This window comes from Pimephales promelas, chromosome 13 (genome assembly GCF_988280905.1).
Source record: "Pimephales promelas chromosome 13, fPimPro1.hap1.1, whole genome shotgun sequence".
NCBI classification, from domain to species: Eukaryota; Metazoa; Chordata; class Actinopteri; order Cypriniformes; family Leuciscidae; genus Pimephales; species Pimephales promelas.
The window spans coordinates 25263472-25281752 of record NC_142781.1 but is presented as its reverse complement, the minus strand read 5'-3'; the positions used below and the strand labels follow the sequence as shown (position 1 = coordinate 25281752).

General features: G+C 38.3%; 1 long non-coding RNA gene across 1 annotated transcript in view; it reads left to right on the top strand.

Moving 5' to 3' along the window:
- LOC148976853 (uncharacterized) overlaps positions 1–18281 on the top strand; it is a 64592-nt gene that overhangs the window by 26800 nt on the left and 19511 nt on the right. The window contains exon 2 of the long non-coding RNA XR_016145926.1: positions 2716–2860. This is a non-coding gene — a long non-coding RNA (uncharacterized LOC148976853). The remainder of the gene's footprint in view (positions 1–2715; positions 2861–18281) is intronic.

The window sequence follows — 18281 nt, the reverse complement described above, 5'->3', positions numbered from 1 at the left end:
ACCAATAATCACATGAAATAATATGATTTCTCATTTTAATCGAGCAGCTGTAGTCATGTAAGTTTATAAATGCTCTTATTCTAGTGAATCAACCTCTAATTGTCTCTTTATTAGATACTCTGATGTGAACCAGAGAGTGTAATAAAGGGTTTTGTGATGGGGAAACCCGTGCTGAGTAAATCAATAAGTGTAAGAGAGGCTCTGTGGTTGGAGAAGACCCTGGAGCAGAGCTAATAGAACATCTTCAAAGCACACATCTAATAAGAGCTTAGTAAAAGATAACCAAGGCGACACCCAGACCGCTTCTGTAATCTAACGCCCTCAACTACATACAGCGATTCATGTATCTGTGTTTGGAGGTCACACAGCCTGCCATCTATTGCCACACACTGTAGTAGAAATTCCTACACTTTATCAGTCTCTGTTTACTTCTTATCGTTAAAGTAAACACACACACACATTGAGTTTTCTGTTGCGGTCGAGGTGCAAAGGGGTTAAGCTTCTATTGTCTTTGTTTTGCGATGTGTCCGATTTTGACATTTGAAGGTCGAAGGTCACTCGGCTCCTCCTGTGCTCCGTGTCACACTGATTCTGAGAGCGCATGCACGCATAGATGCCTGTCGCAACACACTTTTGTAGCTGTCACTTTCTCACGCAGTAGGACACACTTACTGATTCACATAAAAACAAGAACATTTGCATTGAAGGATTGGTTAGGATTGTAATGATGAAATTACAAGTGTTTTCCGATGTAGGACTGGGTATCAATAACCAATTCATCAGGGTGTATTTCTCTCGGAAATACTCTCGGTTAATGCTGTAATTTATGCAGAGCAGCGTTTTAGATTGATTCAAATCTGTAAATGGCTTTTTAGACTATTTATTTAAAGAACTGGTTCGTTAAAGTCATTTGTTTGACTTGTTGAATCAAACTAAATTGTATATGTTCACTGTAAACTGTGTTTTGGGGGCTACAATGGCCATGCTGTTTATTTTTGATTTACTAACCAGCTCAAAAGAGTAATAACTTTGGTCATGCTGTATATTGGCCGCTCTGTATGTTTTTGATTCACTCAAAAGAGTTGACTCATTTGAGCTATATTTTCTATTCAGAAAAGTTTGAAATGGATTAGTACTACACCTATTGTGCTGTATGTTTTCACTAAAAAGAACTGGTTTAAAAGTGTCTATAATTGTGATTTTAAGAATCAGTATTGGGATTGCCAAATGAATGTTTGTGATAATCAGAAAATCGATAGACTTTATTTATTCGAAGTCCTAACTGTTAATGGTGTCGTTTGTAATATTGGTTAAAATGGCTACTGCACTCCAAATTCAAAATATTGGAGAGAGTTTGCTCCACCCTCTCCTCCTGAGACTGGATGCTACAGGAACGAGTGCAGTTGATGTGTTGATTTAGGTGTGCCGTGTTTTAATATGCCTCTGGTCATAGAGCTTTTTAGATGGATGCCGAGGCTTTTTAGGTCAGGTAGAATCTGTCCCTCTCTGACCCAGTTTGGTTGTTGGGTTCCATGGCTGTAAGGTGCAGTATTTTCTGCCAACTGGCTACTCGAGGTGTCGAATTACTATTGGTAAATTGGCAGACAAACAAAAACAGACATTCTAAATAACATGCAGTAGAATAACTGGTGAATCAAGAATGTGAATTAGCAAGATAACTGCGAACATATTATAATATACATACTTTTGCTAATGATATTTATACTTTTCTAGTCAAAAAATGACAAAGCACATTTAAAGGGATAGTTCACTTTGAAATGATTTTTTTTGGTATGTTTTAGCTTACCTCAAGGGCATCCACGTTTCCGCAGTATTTTCAATTTTGATATTTTTAGGTCAAACCGTTTGTGTCTATCAGTCATATAATGGAGGTCTATGGGGTCCACCTCAAAGATCATGCACGGAGAAGTCCAAATTAAACATGATTCAATGACTCGTAAATTTAAGTACACATTGATGGCCTGAGACACAAAACGAGCGGTTTGTGTGAGAAAACGAACAGTATTTATATCGATTTTACCTCTTGTAACCACAGCCATGTCCAAGTGATCTGAGGGCGCGGGCGCTTTGTGGCTGTGGTTACAAGAGGTAAAAACGATATAAATACTGTTCGTTTTCTCACACATACCGCTCGTTTCGTGTCTTAGACCATCAATATGTATTTACATTTAGTTATTGAATCATGTTGTATTTGGACTTCTCTGTGCATGATCTTTGAGGTGGTGACCATAGACCTCCATTATATGACTGATAGACACAAACGGTTTGACCTAAAAATATCAAAATTGAAACTACTGCGGAAACAAAGACACCTACATCTCAAGTGCTTATAGAGGTAAGCTAAAACATACCAAAAATAAATTTCAAAGTGAACTATCCCTTTAAGATCATTACAGAAAAGTTGAAGTATTGGAAAAATAAGAAAAAGGATGCAAGATGTATGTTTTCTATTTCTATTCCTCTTCTTTCGCAAAATATGTGCTAGAGACTTGAAAGACATGCATTAGTAGATCACCAGAATGCCCAGTAGCAGAGACCCAGTTAAAACTGGGACATACTTCCAACATGTAATCTCAATGGGAAAGCTCACATGTATCAAAAATGGTCAGCGGTGGCTATATTTAGGACTGTGTGGTAAGTAGGTCTCACAGTCTTATCTCACTTTTTCTCTCCCTCTGTTTTTCTTTTTCGCAGTCGGGAGGGTCAGTCGGTGCACATGTTTTCTGTGGTAATCATTAGGTGAATAAACGTCAGGGAACATGGCCTGCCATCAGAGGTTCCAGTGGATTGTGTGAAGTCCTGCAGGTGTGATCGCTCAAACTGCCCCAGGACTGGTCAGGTGATTCCACGCATAATTAAACTACTGTAATGTAGCCGATTCCAAATTTGAAGCAATTTCAGTTTTTAGTCATTTTCATAACTATAATATAACTGCATTATATTGCTATAATTGCAGAAATCTATTTTCCTCAGTAGATTAAAGACTGAATGTGGGAGAAAAGGGAAGAATCAATGGCCCTATCTTGCTGATGTACTCTCAGAAAGTCATTTTGTTGTTTTATTGGGTTAAGATGAGCAATCATATGAACGTTTTGGACATTTTCTATGCAGATTTTTGACACTTAGTGATAGCTAACAGCTTTATCAAAAAAAACCCATATTAAACTGTTCAATGAAAGAACAACAAAGTTGCAGGAATGAATGTATCGAAGTTTGTGAACAACAGGCATTCAAGTTCCAACATGACATCATGACTTTTGCGTAAACATACACGCCACTTTCAAGTCAGGTGGCGTGTTATCTCCACGCATTTTGTGCTATCCGCGTGTATGCGTATATGTCTACGCCATTAACGTCCGCGTCATTCCGCGTGTCCGAACACGCAGTCAAATCTCCAGTCATAAATGCCATTAACCCCAGTGACGGTTAGGTTTAGGGACGGGGTTGAGGTAAGTCATATATTTATATAACGTTAAGTCAACGGCGTTCATAAACACGCTGAAAGGCGATTATGCGTCTTGATAGCACGCCAAAAATGGAAATACGAATTGGCGTGTCATACACACGCTACTTCATGAGATCAGTGTGGAAATCTCTGCAGCTTTCTGTTGAGTTCTGCAGATTGCATGTGGGCCTGGAAGTCCGACAGGTTCTAATTCCTCTGAATTTTCCAAAAGGCTTTTAATTGTGTAAGACATTGTTGGGCTGATATACTGGTTATAGTTATAGTTTTATAATATGACTAAAATATCCTTTAAGCTTAGTCAGTATTTCGTCATGTCATTTTTGTAAATTTTACTTTGACTAAACGCAATCTACAGTGGAGAAAATAGTTATTTGATCCCCTGATGACTTAGTAAGTTTGCCCACTTAAATAGAAATGAAGGGTCTATCATTTTTTTATGGTAGGTTTATTTTAATGGATAGAGATAGAATATCAAACCAATAAATCTAGCAAAAACACATTATATAAAGGTTATAAATTGATTAGCATTTGATCAAGTGAAATAATTATTTGATCCCCTACTAACCAGCAAGAATTCTGCCTCCCTCAGATTGGTTATGTGCTTATGTGTAACACAGATTAGTCCTGTCACTGTAGGAGAGTAGTCCTAATGCCGGTTCGTTATATGTATGAAAGAAACCTGTCCACAGAATCTGTATCTTCCATTCCAACGTTTCCACCACCATGGCCAAAACCAAAGAGCTGTCAAATGACTTCAGGGTCAAGGTTATAGACCTGCACAAGGCTGAAATGGGCTACAAGACCATCAGCAAGAAGCTTGGTGAGGAGGAGACAACTGTTGGTGCCATTATTTGGAAATGTAAGAAATACAAAATAACCATGAATCACCCTCGGTCTAGACCTCCATGCAAGATCTCAGATGATCATCATGAGAAAGGTGAGGGATCAGCCCAGAAATACACGGGTGGTGCTTATTAATGATCTCAAGGCAATTTGGGACAACAGTCACCAAGTAAACCATTGGTTGCACACTATGCCGCAATGGATTAAAATCCCCTGCTCAAGAAGGCACATGTACAGAGGCCCATCTGAAGTTTGCCAATGAACATTTAAATGATTCCGAGAAGGCTTGGGAGAAAGTGCTGTGGTCAGATTTGACCAAAATTGAGCTCTTTGGCATCAACTCAGCTTGTCGTGTTTAGAGGAAGAGAAATGCTGACTATGAGACACAGAGGTGGAAACATTATGCTCTGGGGCTGTTTCTCTGCTCAGGGTATTGGATGACTTCATTGTATTGCGGGGCAGATGGACCCAAATAATTATTTTCTCCACTGTAAATGTTGACCAAAATAACATTTTTATATATTTATCAAACACGATATGTGAAAACATGTCTTTGTTGTAAAGAACTTGTATAATTAATTAATGGAATTAATCATTAATATAAATTATAGTGACGTCACTATTCGTGACGTGCTGTGAATTCCTTAGGCTTTAGTTATTCATGTCTGTATTTAAGTGCTTTATAATGGGAAGTGCATATATTCATAAGTTAACGTGACACACATTTTATCTGACTAATCTCATAGTGTATGTATTGTGAGCAAAAGGTTAACTGTTCAGCTCGCGAGGTTCAATGCCCAACATTAGTAGATCATTTGAAACCATAATATTCATTGTTAGTGCTTTAATATTTTTTTAATGGATGTATTAGTTTTGTATGGTTTAATTAAAATTAATTATTGTCATGATGCACTTTTTCCCGTTTTGTCTTTATTATCATTGTTGCCTAAATAAAAATAAAAACCCCACTTAATTGACAAACATTTTTATCAGTAATCTTTGTTGATAAATGTAACGCTGCATCTACTAATCACAGCTTTGTTTAGGCAAAAATGGTAATGAGAACAGTTGGGTTCTGTACATTGAAAGTGGGAGGCATGTTTGCAAATGTGTCTTCGTCTCTTGAGTAAAGAGATCCCCAGGCTGGAGAGCAGAAATAGGATGTTTAAAAAAAAAGGAAAATAATGAGAAACAATTTAGAGACTGAAAAAGAGCACTGGGTATTCCTAGATGGAATGAAGACAGTGATAATAGCTAAACATATCAACTGAACATCCATCTACCTGAACCTGCCTAATAATAGTAACACTGGTAGAAATGATTGAAGTGTTTTCACAATGATTGACACAGTGTAGTTGGATAATTCCTCTGGGATGTGCAGATCAAAGCTGAAAGGGATAAAAGCAAGGCAGTTTTCTTTAGTCATGTCAGTAATGTGAATTCCTCTAGGGGAAATTCTGTAAAAGCTAGATGCTAAAATCTTTTGGTGTAACAGTTATATGAGAGTTGAGCACAGATGTTAAGTTACCTGAAGCAATTTACACTCACTGATGCTGGTGAACGAATGTGTGTCAGTCACTGAGGCGTTTCTTTGAAAAGTGGTATTACTGAAGTCAAAATAACGCAAAACCAAAGTGATGTTTTAGAGCTAATGACAAAATGAGACGTTGCAATTGTTTTCTGACGGGTGATATGGATCATGTTAGGAGGTGTTTCTCCCCCTGAAAATGTTTAAATTCTGGCTGCTAAACATTCCATTTAAATACAGTTTGGGAGGGACAGAAATACCTTAAAGGGATAGTTCACTTTGAAATTAATTTTTGATATGTTTTAGCTTACCTCAAGGGCATCCAAGATGTAGGTGCCTTTGTTTCCGCAGTATTTTCAATTTTGACATTTTTCAGTCAAACCGTTGTTGTCTATCAGTCATACACTGGAGGCTAATGGGGTCCACCAAAAAGCATGCACAGAGAAGTCAAAATTAAACATGATTTAATGACTCGTAAATGTAAATACACATTGATGGCCTAAGACATGAAACGAGCGGTTTTTATGTGTAAATGCTTTGCGTTTGTTTCATGATCATTTTCTCATGATCATTTTCAAATGATCTCTTAGGGTGTATTCACACCTGCCTTGTTTGGTTCGATTGAATCGAACTCTAGTTCATTTGCCCCCTTGGTGCGGACCTTTTGGGCAGGTGTGAATACAGCAATCGAACTCGGGTGCGGACCAAACAACCGAACCAAGACCCAGCTGAAGAGGTGGTCTCGGTACGGTTCCAAACGAACTCTGGTACGGTTCGTTTACGGTGTGAACATGAACCGACCCAATTGCAAGAAAGCACTGCGTCGAAAGAGAATATTGCGCGTCTTTCTGCGCGTTGTGTGTGAATGTCTAATCGCGCAAAGATGCAAAAAAAATATCATTTGCAGTTCATAAAGCATTTGCAGTTCAGCACCTTTTGGTGGTGGTTGACAAGTTTCCCCCTTAAAGTGAGTGCCGAGAAAAATTCTATATTATGTAATGAATTATTATTATTATTATTAATGTAAGGATAGTTGCATTACAAGGATGATGATGCGTTAATTTACGTTAAACTGGACAAACTTAATCGCAAGCGTTAACATTGACAGCACTTGTTAGTACACAATAAGAATCTCATTATTTGAATGAGTGAACATAGCCCCTCTCTATGAATGAAAACTTTATACCTTCTCCGTCTTCTGTGCAGTGCCACTTGTAACGCAAAGTTGAGATAAAAAAAACAGTTGAGATAAAAAAAACAGAAGGTGGTCGAATGAAAAGTTGCACGAGAGACGAGAGTTGTCGTATTTCCCCGCGTTTATAGAGCCACTCAAACGTTACACTCGTCGTCTTCTCAAAATCCGAATTACAACTTCGTATAGATGACATTGTATCATATGATACTCATACTTCTTCATATTGCGTTTGTACAGAATTAACACAAAATTAGTAAAAGAACAAATATTGCAGTATGAAATATATGGAAATATCTCCATGCTGAGCATTTTTTGCACTTCCTGATTTCCCTTGAGAATCCTTGTCCAATGAATGGACGACCTTAGCACACGTGTGGTTTGGTTTACAAATTTTGGTTCACTTGCAAAAAGAGCAGTGTGAAAGCGAACCGTACCAAAAAAATAATAATAATAATTTATTTGGTCTGGACCAAAGCAAGTGAACTATCGGACTTTCCTGGTGTGATTACACCCTTAATCTTCAGAAGAGAAGTGAATTGCTGATGCTCTATGTTCAGTGTTTTTGGCTGTTTGCCGCATGTGTCACACTTTCAGGTGCTCGCATTTCAGAGTTAATCACAACCTCTGGATTAAACCTGATTTGACAGAGAACATTTATACCAAGCTTTGTGAGACTGCCAAATCTGATCTAATTCTAAACCAGTTTGGATTTATCTAGATTTGTCAACTCAAAACATACTTGCTTTTTCAGCTAGCTTCATGCAACAGGCCACTGGACTGCTTTTATTTAATCAAAAATACAGTAAAAACAGTAATATTGTGAAATATTATTACAGTTCAAGATCATCTCAAAACTTTAACATATTTTAAAATGTATTATTAGTCAAAGCTGATTTATCAGCATCAGTACTCCAGTCTTTCAATGTCACACGATCCTTCAGAAATCATTTTAATGTGCTGATTTGGTTCTCAAGATATGTTTCTTATTATTATTCATATTGAAAACATTTGTACTGCTTAATATTTTAATGGAAATTATTAAAAATAATTTTAAGTAAAAATTCAAAAGAACAGCACTTTAGCACTAATATCAAAGTCAAGTGCGAAATTCAAAAGTGTATTTAATATCACTTCTGATTAATTTATTGCATCCTTGCTGAAGTATTAATTTCTTTAAATAAAAAAAAAAACAACAACTTTTAAATGGTAGTGTAGCACAGGGTAGAATTTGATCCCATCTTCTTTCCCTAATAAATCATTAACTAGAATCCTTACATAAGGAGTATTGGCTTGGGAATAGCATTTATTCTTGATCACACCCCTCCTGTGCTCATTAAAATATGCATAATCTTTTACCGAAACTTGGTCCTTTTCCCACCTCCACCCACGGTGTTTAAGGGTTATTCAGTGTTAAGCTTCACAATAAAGCTCAAGCGCAGACAGACAGGAGATGATCTTGCATGTGGCAAGAATGAGGATGTATAAATTGTCCTAGCAGGGATGGAAAAAAAGGCTGATGCCACGAAAAGTCTATTGTTTAGCTGTTTCTTTTTCTCTAATTGCGGACTTTACAGGGGTTTTGGCAGAATTCCATGGGAAATATTATTGCGTAACATTTAACCACTTTGTATCTGCACGTCAAAAAAGGCTGAAAGAACATTTGTAGTAGATAGAACGAATAGTATTGCGTAAATTGTTCTCTGTCACTGACACTTTTATAGACTTGTCATCTCACTTTAGTATGTATTTGTATTTACATGCATTTGGTATCTTGCCAGTTGTTTTCTAATAGTGATGCTCTGGTATTGACATCAGTTTTGTTCACACCAGAATATGTTATTGCTCTCAGATATTGAAGAAATGAAAGTGGGTGGGAAGGTGGGGTGGGTTTTTTAAATGTTTTTTAAAGTCCCTTATGATTGCCAATGCTGTATTTATTTGATAAAAAGAAAAGAATTAATATTGTGAAAAATCATTTTGTTAAAGGTCCCCTGACATGGGGTTACTTTATTATTTTATAATGTTTCCTGGGTTGCCCTTGTAGTGTTAGTATGTTTTTTAGATTAAAAAGTATAATTTTAAAAATAGTCATAATTTAGTAATAAGGCATTTTTTTCTAGCCTGATTTTAGCCTCTGATTTGAACGCTCTGTTTGAAGGGGCGTGTCTGTTGTTGGATTCAGTGTAGCCAGCCACTGCTGTGATTGGCTGACATGCTTGCATATGAAATAGCTAAATATTACATGTGAAACTTTCTCAAATACTTTTACTACAGCTATTATACGTTTTTACTATTGCAGGTATCGAGATTACCGAATCGTAAGAAGTTTTGACGTATTTAGATCTATTCCCATCACATAAAATGTTGCTGTGTATAAGCATTGAGCAGCAGATGACAGTCTGTTGATCGCCAGAATGAAGATCTTATCATTGTAACGCAGTTTCTGCACTCTCTCTAATGCTTTCACCAATGCAGACACCATGATGTACATACAGTAAGAGCTTTGTTTTGTTGATATATCAGATTTTAATTAACCTAGAAAGCTTTTTGAATTGTTTGAAAGGTTGTCTTTCCCCGTTTGTTGTATGCCTATAATGCACATAGAAAATAACTGCCTTGGGGATGTTTCCAAGGTGTCCCCACAGTAAAATGACTTGCATAAGTGGACTGTGTGCCAGTTGACATCATAGTTGATAGACAGCTCTTCAACCACCTTTCCCTGGGGCAGACAATGGTGATCTTGTGCTTACATGCTTTCACTAATTTTCCAATTAAAGTCTGTTAAACTGGTTTATTTAAAAATAAAAACAATTCCTCAAACGTTGTCTCCATCAAAGAATAGATCCAAAACGAACACAATCTGCCCTTTCTGTTGGCAAAATTACAAGTAGCCAAAACAGAAGCAGTCCCTCTCAATATCTTTGCACCAAAAAAAAAAGCGTAATGAGCTGGTCAGGGTGACCCTCGTTCAACATCTGGTGTTGTAATTGGATGCCCAGAACTGACCCCTCCATCCTTTGATTAAAATGGGTCTTGATTTTACGGGCCAAGCTAACGGAATCCAGACCCCCAGCACTACGGCTCCCATCGCCGTGGGAATGGCAGGTTCCCTTAACGACATGCGGATTGGCCGCTATCAAGGGGGTCAGGGTGGGTAATAATAACCCAGCAAGCCCCAAACTACATTTTTGTCCAATTAGAGTGCAGCGCACTTCAAAAGGCCATACCTTCAGCACAGCAAGATGCACATGAGAGAGTAAGAATGGGATAGACAGGAGGGGGAAAAAAAGAAAGAAAACCAGAGAAGCCGCTTTTTTGAGTGTTAAGGACTCAGGAGGAGGGTCTATAGGGTCTTTATAATGGAGCCATGGCCTGAGTATGTGTGAGGCTGGGTTATTGTCAGAGCTCATATAGAGACTAATGGGGTTTTGAGGGTCGGAATTTGTAGTTGGTAATAACTGAGGTCAGGAAAGGTCTGTCAGTAGAAGTGAATGGGACAATGGGCAGTAGAATTTGTTTTGTTTAAACACAAAGAATATGTTCCACAACTTCCATGATTTGTCATATCTGTTTTGTAGAATGACCAGCAAGGGGAAATGTTGAAGCCAAGTTGCCTTCATTGGTCAATGTTATAAAGGGAAGAATTGTCTCCCTTTTAAGTCACGAGTGTGAAATTTGAATTTAATTGGCCACACCCCACAGGAAGATTAACTGTATTTCTGTATTTAAAGAAATCTATCCATCCGTTCATCAGCAATACACTTTGGGTTTAATGGGTTAAAATTCACAAATTTTGTTGTTGATTGGCTTTTTTTTTTTACTTCATTTTTACGTTGGCTGATTAATTTTGGTTCAGGGTTTTACATCAAAATCACATCCGCCATACACTTTAATCTTCAGCTTTTCCGGTAATATGCTGTCACACTCTCATTCATTCACCTGAAATCATCAGTTTGTCTTCTGGAAATGAAGGCGATCCTCAGCCCCTGCTCACTCCTGCAGCCACTTCAGCAGATTACTAAAGGATTTCAGTCTGTTTACTATGCAGAGGATCATCCCATTAGTGCTTAATCTGAAGTTTTAAAGTGTTTAAAATTTTCACCTTTATTATGAAGGAATTTTTAATGATAATGAGCCATAATGAACTATATGCTTATTTGACCAACAAATGACTGTATTTTTAATAGCAGATGTGTTTCAGTCCAGGAACCACTTTCTGAGGTGATGCTGGGTTAACTTGAGGTCTTGCAAAGCTCAGTGTTAAACTATCTTTGAGGTATAGTTATCACAGATCTGGGGTCAATTTGGGGTGCTTTGCTATATGCATTGAGGATTTAAGATGACGGGAGTTCATCTCCTAAAGTCTATATGTTGGTAATGCGCCTTCAAGCTTAACAGTGCCCTGTAGGTCACACACACACACACACACACACATTGCAGATGCGCTCAGGGCCGTCCATGCTTCAGCGTATCAGCCCCCTGGTGTTCTCACTGACCCAATGACAGCACACATAGTCTTTTTCTTAATCCTCTGATAGGTCACCTATGCCCCCCCCCCCCCCTCCTCCCGGTGTGCTTTGACACCAGTCCATCCATCCGTCTGTCTGTCTCTTCATCCATCCATTATAATTTCCGTAACTACCGTTGTGACCCTGCCTTGTATACCTTGATTTACGTGTTGCTTGATTATGCATGGATTTGGATTTAAATCCACCTCTACCCAGGTTGTGCGCCATTTAGATTTGAGTTGAGAATGCTTTTTAAATTCCTGAATATGAATTGAGGTAGAAAACATGTTCCAGAATTTAAATATGAATTTTATTTTCAAGAAGAATAAATTCAAAGAAATTCATACGACTACATTAATTTTGAACTAGAAAAGGAAGGCTTGTCAATACAAACTCCTTGTCTGAAAATGTAAAGAAGTATAATATATTTGTGATTTTAATCTATGATATATTATATTTAACAAATTTATAATTCATTTTGTAAATTCGCGCTCGATCGGCTCAAAATCCTGCATCCGACCAGCATGGAAGGTCTTTACGTGTTACTGTCTTTTCTCGTGGCATAGTATTTTGATTAAATGCAATACATTTTCTCATGTATTTTCTCGTTATTTCATCTAACTCCATAAATGAAAAGGTTTTAATGATATCCGTCCATCATTAAATGTAACCAAATGTTTGACTATTCCTTTTAACTCTAATGAAAATAATGTCAAAGTCAGTTAGAATAATCAAATGTAACAATATATTATGTCGGGTAAATGTATCATGAGAATTTCATAATCACTTGCAAAGATAATAAATACAAAACATCAAATGCTCTGCAATAAAGAGAAGAGTTACGAACACAACATTTAAGAAATAGATGAAGCTGAGAGACTCGGCCACTCTCAGCCTCATCCAAAGTATAGAAGGCCATAAACCCTTTGCTGCATTTCTTTAAATAGACAGAAACTTCTTTCACATGGAAACATGTTCTAACAATGGATATTTGCATTCAGAGGTTACACCTTTTGGGGGTAGGGGACCATTTGTCTAGGGACCACATTCTTTGTGTGTCGGTTATCTCTAAACTCTTAAAAACCTTATTCCCTTTTGCTTTACTTATTTGGAAATGAGACATTTGTACCAGTCGCACTGAGACATTTCAAATGATACCAAACATGTAATCATTCACATTAAACCATTTAGATTCTTGGGTGAGTTTTTGGTGATCTTTGCATGGGGGATGAGGGAAAGAAATGTAGGTTAGGTGAGACTTTTCTCTCAAATGGTGAGTTCAAATGGTAATTCCCAGAGTGGTCGTTCCTCAACCAGTTCTTCCAGTTTTTCAAGTCTTACAATGTCAACTTAGTTGATTTCAAGTCAGTTTTTGAAATGGTTTTAAAAATGTAAAAATAGTTTGTGGCACAATTCAATTACAATAAAATAAGGGCAAGTAATGAACATGCGAACCACCAAATTAGTCGTCCAGGCTAAGGGTAATTCAGTGTTTTTGTTCTTTAAATAAGCTTAGTAGTTCAAGTAATTGTAACGTTCACAGTGAAAAGGCATAAATGTCAAAACTAGCCTTACCACATTCCACTAATGTTAGAAGTGTTGAAACACATACTAAATGCATGTTCACATATTTGTTGCTCCCACACAAACCTGCATATTATGTATAAAAGAAATCCACAGTCCACACCAGTTCATTATGGGAGTAATTATCAGGTCATTTTCCTCCAAATTTTCAGCAAATAGCTGAGATTTCAAAGGATGAGGCAACCATAATGCCTCTCTATGCGTTGCCATAGAGACAGATCATTTTTAGAGCTTGACCTGTGATCCTCACCTTTCACCCCCTCTCAACCAGACCCCATAATACCTTCCTGTCTCCATTAGGGCAGTGCTGGGGTCACAGGCGTTAGAGGTCAAAGAGGAAAGTTCATCCTGCCACTCAGGTCACATCACTAAATAGGTGCATTGTGATAATTTTAAGTCAACTTTTGAAATGGGGAAATAGGATAGAGCATGTTTTTGTGTGTGAGAAAGAGCGAGTTTGTATAAACAGTAAAATTTAGGGCATTTGACAATAGTTACAATTAATTGACCATCTAATCCACTGCAATTGAAGATTCAAAGCTTCTCTTCACAGACGACTGAGAAGAGTGTGTTGAGGTTTAGTGAGACTGAGATTCAGACCTTTACAGGGCCTGTGAAAGAAGGCTGAGGGCCGACAGCATTTATGTGTGAATTCTCATTAGTCATTTACTTTGTCAGCGCAATGGAGGCGGCTTGACAGACAGGAGATTAGACTGGTGTGAATATACCTACATCCGTACAGGTGAACTCTATATAGTACCTGCATTAACACATTCTTTAACAGTGTTCTATGAAACACACACACACATTTACTTAGCTGTTTATATGGGGACATACCATTGCCTTCCATTGTTTTGTTTTGTTTTTTTCTCGTTACTAAGTCAATGAGGCCTATCAACGGTTTGGTTGCAGACATTCTTCAAAATATCATCTTTTGTGTTCAGCAGAAGAAATTCATACCGGTTTGGAACAATTTGAGGTTGAGTAAATGCAGACTATTTATTTTTTGGGTGAACTATCCCTTTAATCACCCCAGTCTGCAGGACTTTTCGATCAAGTCAATACCACCAACATTTTTTCCCGCATCCATCCCACCTGGGCTTTTTTAAAATTTATGGATTATTTTATATTTACTTCAGTTATCTTTAGAGAGCAGTATTTTTTCCTATTTTAAACAAAATAGGGCGATGTGAGCATCATGGAACGCTAAACTCTCACATGTAATTTATGTTTCCTTCATTCTCATAGTTGGAGGGAGTGAGACTCGTAGGAGAAATAAAACTTGTTACGTTCCAGGAAATGCTTAATATACACAAAGTCAACAATAAGCAGAAACATTTTGCATTTCCAAGTGTGGATCATTCATTTCAACATTTATCCTCATTCTCATATTTAATAATCTGTTATCTGCTTGACAAATAATTGATGCTACTGTCCACTGACATGCTTTTAAAGCTAATGTTATCTAATTTTTTATGACCTTCAAACACCTTAAAATGCACACTTGTAGGTCTGAAAAATCAAAATTTTCACGGGGGACCCCCCTTACTACCTCACATTTGAATGTGCGTGACTGTGTGGATATGTGGGCAGGTGTGCTTTCAGTGCCAGGGATGTTTTTTCCTTAACCAGTCTGCCCCTGCATGTAGGCCTGCAATATACATTCTCTGTTTCGATTAAACATGAAGAGAATTAACACGCCATTGCAACAGTATATGGTTTAATTCATATGTTCTTCAAGCCATCTCGGGTATTTTAATAAGGATAATGTATTTATAATGCAATGCCAATCGATAACCTTTATCACTGTATAGAATACTATAAAATAACATAACATAATTTCTGCCTGATTTTGTCATTCTGTGATAAGAAGCAAAGTCAGTTCACAGGAGGAATTTATTTCAAACTGGCTGCCATGAAGTGTAAACCTGTTTCTTATGCAATGTTGATTCTTCAAAAAAAAAAAAAAATTAATATGAAGCAAAGATGAATTTGGCAGATTTTTTTTTATATTTGTATTTTAGAGTTGTATTTAGGTTTATAGTAATGAGGACATTTCCAGATTGATTTTTACTTTGAAAGTTGACTTTTCAGGTTTGACTCAATGTATGCGTGTAATCGCCGACCTTATATTGCATATAATTAAAAAACAAATGAAAACAACTATTTCTAAAAAAAAACTCTACAAGAAACGCACAGCAAATCCTATTTCCAGTTTGGCCTAAAAAATTACATCATGACGTAATAGCTGTAAGTAGCAATAAAACTAGAGCTCTTCTCTTTTTATCAGCGAAACTGTTTATAATGCAAGTGCATGACACTGTCCACAAAGTCATGTTTAGCTTTGTCGCCTACATAGAAAACATTCATATCTCCATTTCCATCCCTTTCATTGTGTGATGTTTACCAGGTTTATTAAAATCCCCAAATTCAAATATTGGTCACGAAAATGTCAGAATTCGGTTGTCACTCTGGTTGAACTGTGTGTAAATGTAATTTAAAACAGGACCGTATTCTGCCGCTGTGCAGATGTAACCAGTGTGGAATAGGCTTCTTGTGAGCTTTCATGGGTTTGTTGCTCTTCAGACAGAATGGGGGCTGACTGTATTTCATTATCTCACACACAGCTACAGGGTATGTATGGTTCTTACTCCATATAAAGGTAATATTTATCTTACTGTGGCCTTAACAGTCTCCTAACCACCCACAGACTGTATCCACATCCATGCAATGAGGGCACTTAAGGACTGGCTGTGTGTGTGTGATATACCCCTATAACTGCTATACACAAACTCATTTTATCTTAGACCTCAGTGTGTATTTCCCCACCATCTGTAATGCTATGTTTCATCCCGTTCCTGTCCCTCACCGAAACACTTCAGAGATAAAAGCTCTTGCTCTTTCTGTGTATTATAAAAACGATTATTTAAAACTTGCCCACAGTGCTGTCTGCCTCCATAAAGATTCCTGTGTGATGACATGGCAGAACAGACTTGTAATACAGCCATCAGAGTGGGTGATTGATTGACCTGCGCTCACCCCAAACCAAACTCTCACATGCTGGATCTGTAGCGACTTGCCAGGGCTGAAAGAGGTATTAAGGTGTGTGTGAGAACCAGAGGAGAGAGATAAACAGAGTAGGAGGAAAGAGACTTTGAAGAGGGTGAAAAAAAATACCTGCAGCCAGGTGTAAAGTGGAACCTCTGTCTCTTTTTGTCTCCCTCTTTACTCATTTCTCATTTGTAGCTGGTCTCAGGATTGTGCAGTCTTACACAATCTGGCATACACCCACCCCCTCTCTCTCGGGCTCTACTGCCTGGTGTGATTTATTTGTTCTGCATACAATAGTAGTGAGGCTAGAAATGGAGACAGAGCTTATTTAATATACTGTGAAGGAAGGAAGAGAAGGAAGGAAGGAAGAGTAGGAAGGAAGGAAGGAAGAGTAGGAAGGAAGGAAGGAAGGAAGGAAGAGTAGAAAGGAAGGGAAGGAAGGAAGAGTAGGAAGGAAGGAAGGAAGAGTAGAAAGGAAGAGTAGGAAGGAAGGAAGAGTAGGAAGGAAGAGTAGGAAGGAAGGAAGGAAGAAAGAGTAGGAAGGAAGGAAGAGTAGGAAGGAAGGAAGGAAGAAAGAGTAGGAAGGAAGGAAGAGTAGGAAAGAAGAGTAGGAAGGAAGGAAGGAAGGAAGAAAGAGTAGGAAGGAAGGAAGGAAGAGTAGGAAGGAAGGAAGGAAGGAAGAGTAGGAAGGAAGGAAGGAAGAGTAGGAAGGAAGGAAGGAAGGAAGGAAGAGTAGGAAGGAAGAAGGAAGGAAGGAAGGAAGAGTAGGAAGGAAGAAGGAGTAGGTAGGAAGGAAGAGTAGGAAGGAAGGAAGGAAGAGTAGGAAGGAAGGAAGGAAGGAAGGAAGGAAGGAAGGAAGAGTAGGAAGGAAGAAGGAGTAGGTAGGAAGGAAGAGTAGGAAGGAAGGAAGGAAGAGTAGGAAGGAAGGAAGAGTAGGAAGGAAAGAAGGAAGAGTAGGAAGGAAGAGGAGTAGGAAGGAAGGAAGAGTAGGAAGGAAGGAAGAGTAGGAAGGAAGGAAGGAAGAGAGGAAGGAAGAGTAGGAAGGAAGGAAGGAAGGAAGAGTAGGAAGGAAGGAAGGAAGGAAGAGTAGGAAGGAAGGAAGGAAGAGAGGAAGGAAGAGTAGGAAGGAAGGAAGGAAGGAAGAGTAGGAAGGAAGGAAGGAAGAGAGGAAGGAAGAGTAGGAAGGAAGGAAGGAAGGAAGAGTAGGAAGGAAGGAAGGAAGAGAGGAAGGAAGAGTAGGAAGGAAGGAAGGAAGGAAGAGTAGGAAGGAAGGAAGGAAGAGAGGAAGGAAGAGTAGGAAGGAAGGAAGGAAGGAAGAGTAGGAAGGAAGGAAGGAAGGAAGAGTAGGAAGGAAGGAAGGAAGGAAGAGTAGGAAGGAAGGAAGGAAGAGTAGGAAGGAAGGAAGGAAGAGTAGGAAGGAAGGAAGGAAGAGTAGGAAGGAAGGAAGGAAGGAAGGAAGAGGAGTAGGAAGGAAGGAAGGAAGGTAGGTAGTTAGGTTTATAGAGAATGCATCAGGTGTCACATTGTGGGTTTTGTGTCTTGTTCCTTGTTCTTGTCTGTCATGTGATTCCCAGATTGTCATGTGATCCTTCCATGTGTCATTTGTTAATCGTCTGATCATTGCTCACAGGTGTTTCTTGTAGAGGTGCACGGATGGGCTATTATTTCATCCGCAACCGCATCACAAAATACATCATCCGTCCGCCCGCCATCCGCTGATTGGGCGATACAAGGCGCTGGTGATGCCAGCCGCGAGACTAGAAAGCTCTCAGAATATCAGCAGTGAACTCTGTCTCCGTTCGGCGCGCAGGGACAAAAATAAATAGCTTAAATTAACTGATGATACTTGTCAAAGTGTTTGTGGAGGTTTGAGGTTTTGCAGCACACTTGTGATGCAGCATATTAGAAGTACCCGTCTTGTGGCTGTCATGAACATAAACTGTGCATTTGAATTAAACTGGCCTCTGCACACAGTGAGTTGAATTGAAATTTGAATGGTGAAAGAGACACTGCAAAAAATGTAATAGTCACACAACAAATCATGTTGTTAGTTGAATTAGTTTAACATAAAAAAAAACTTCTCAT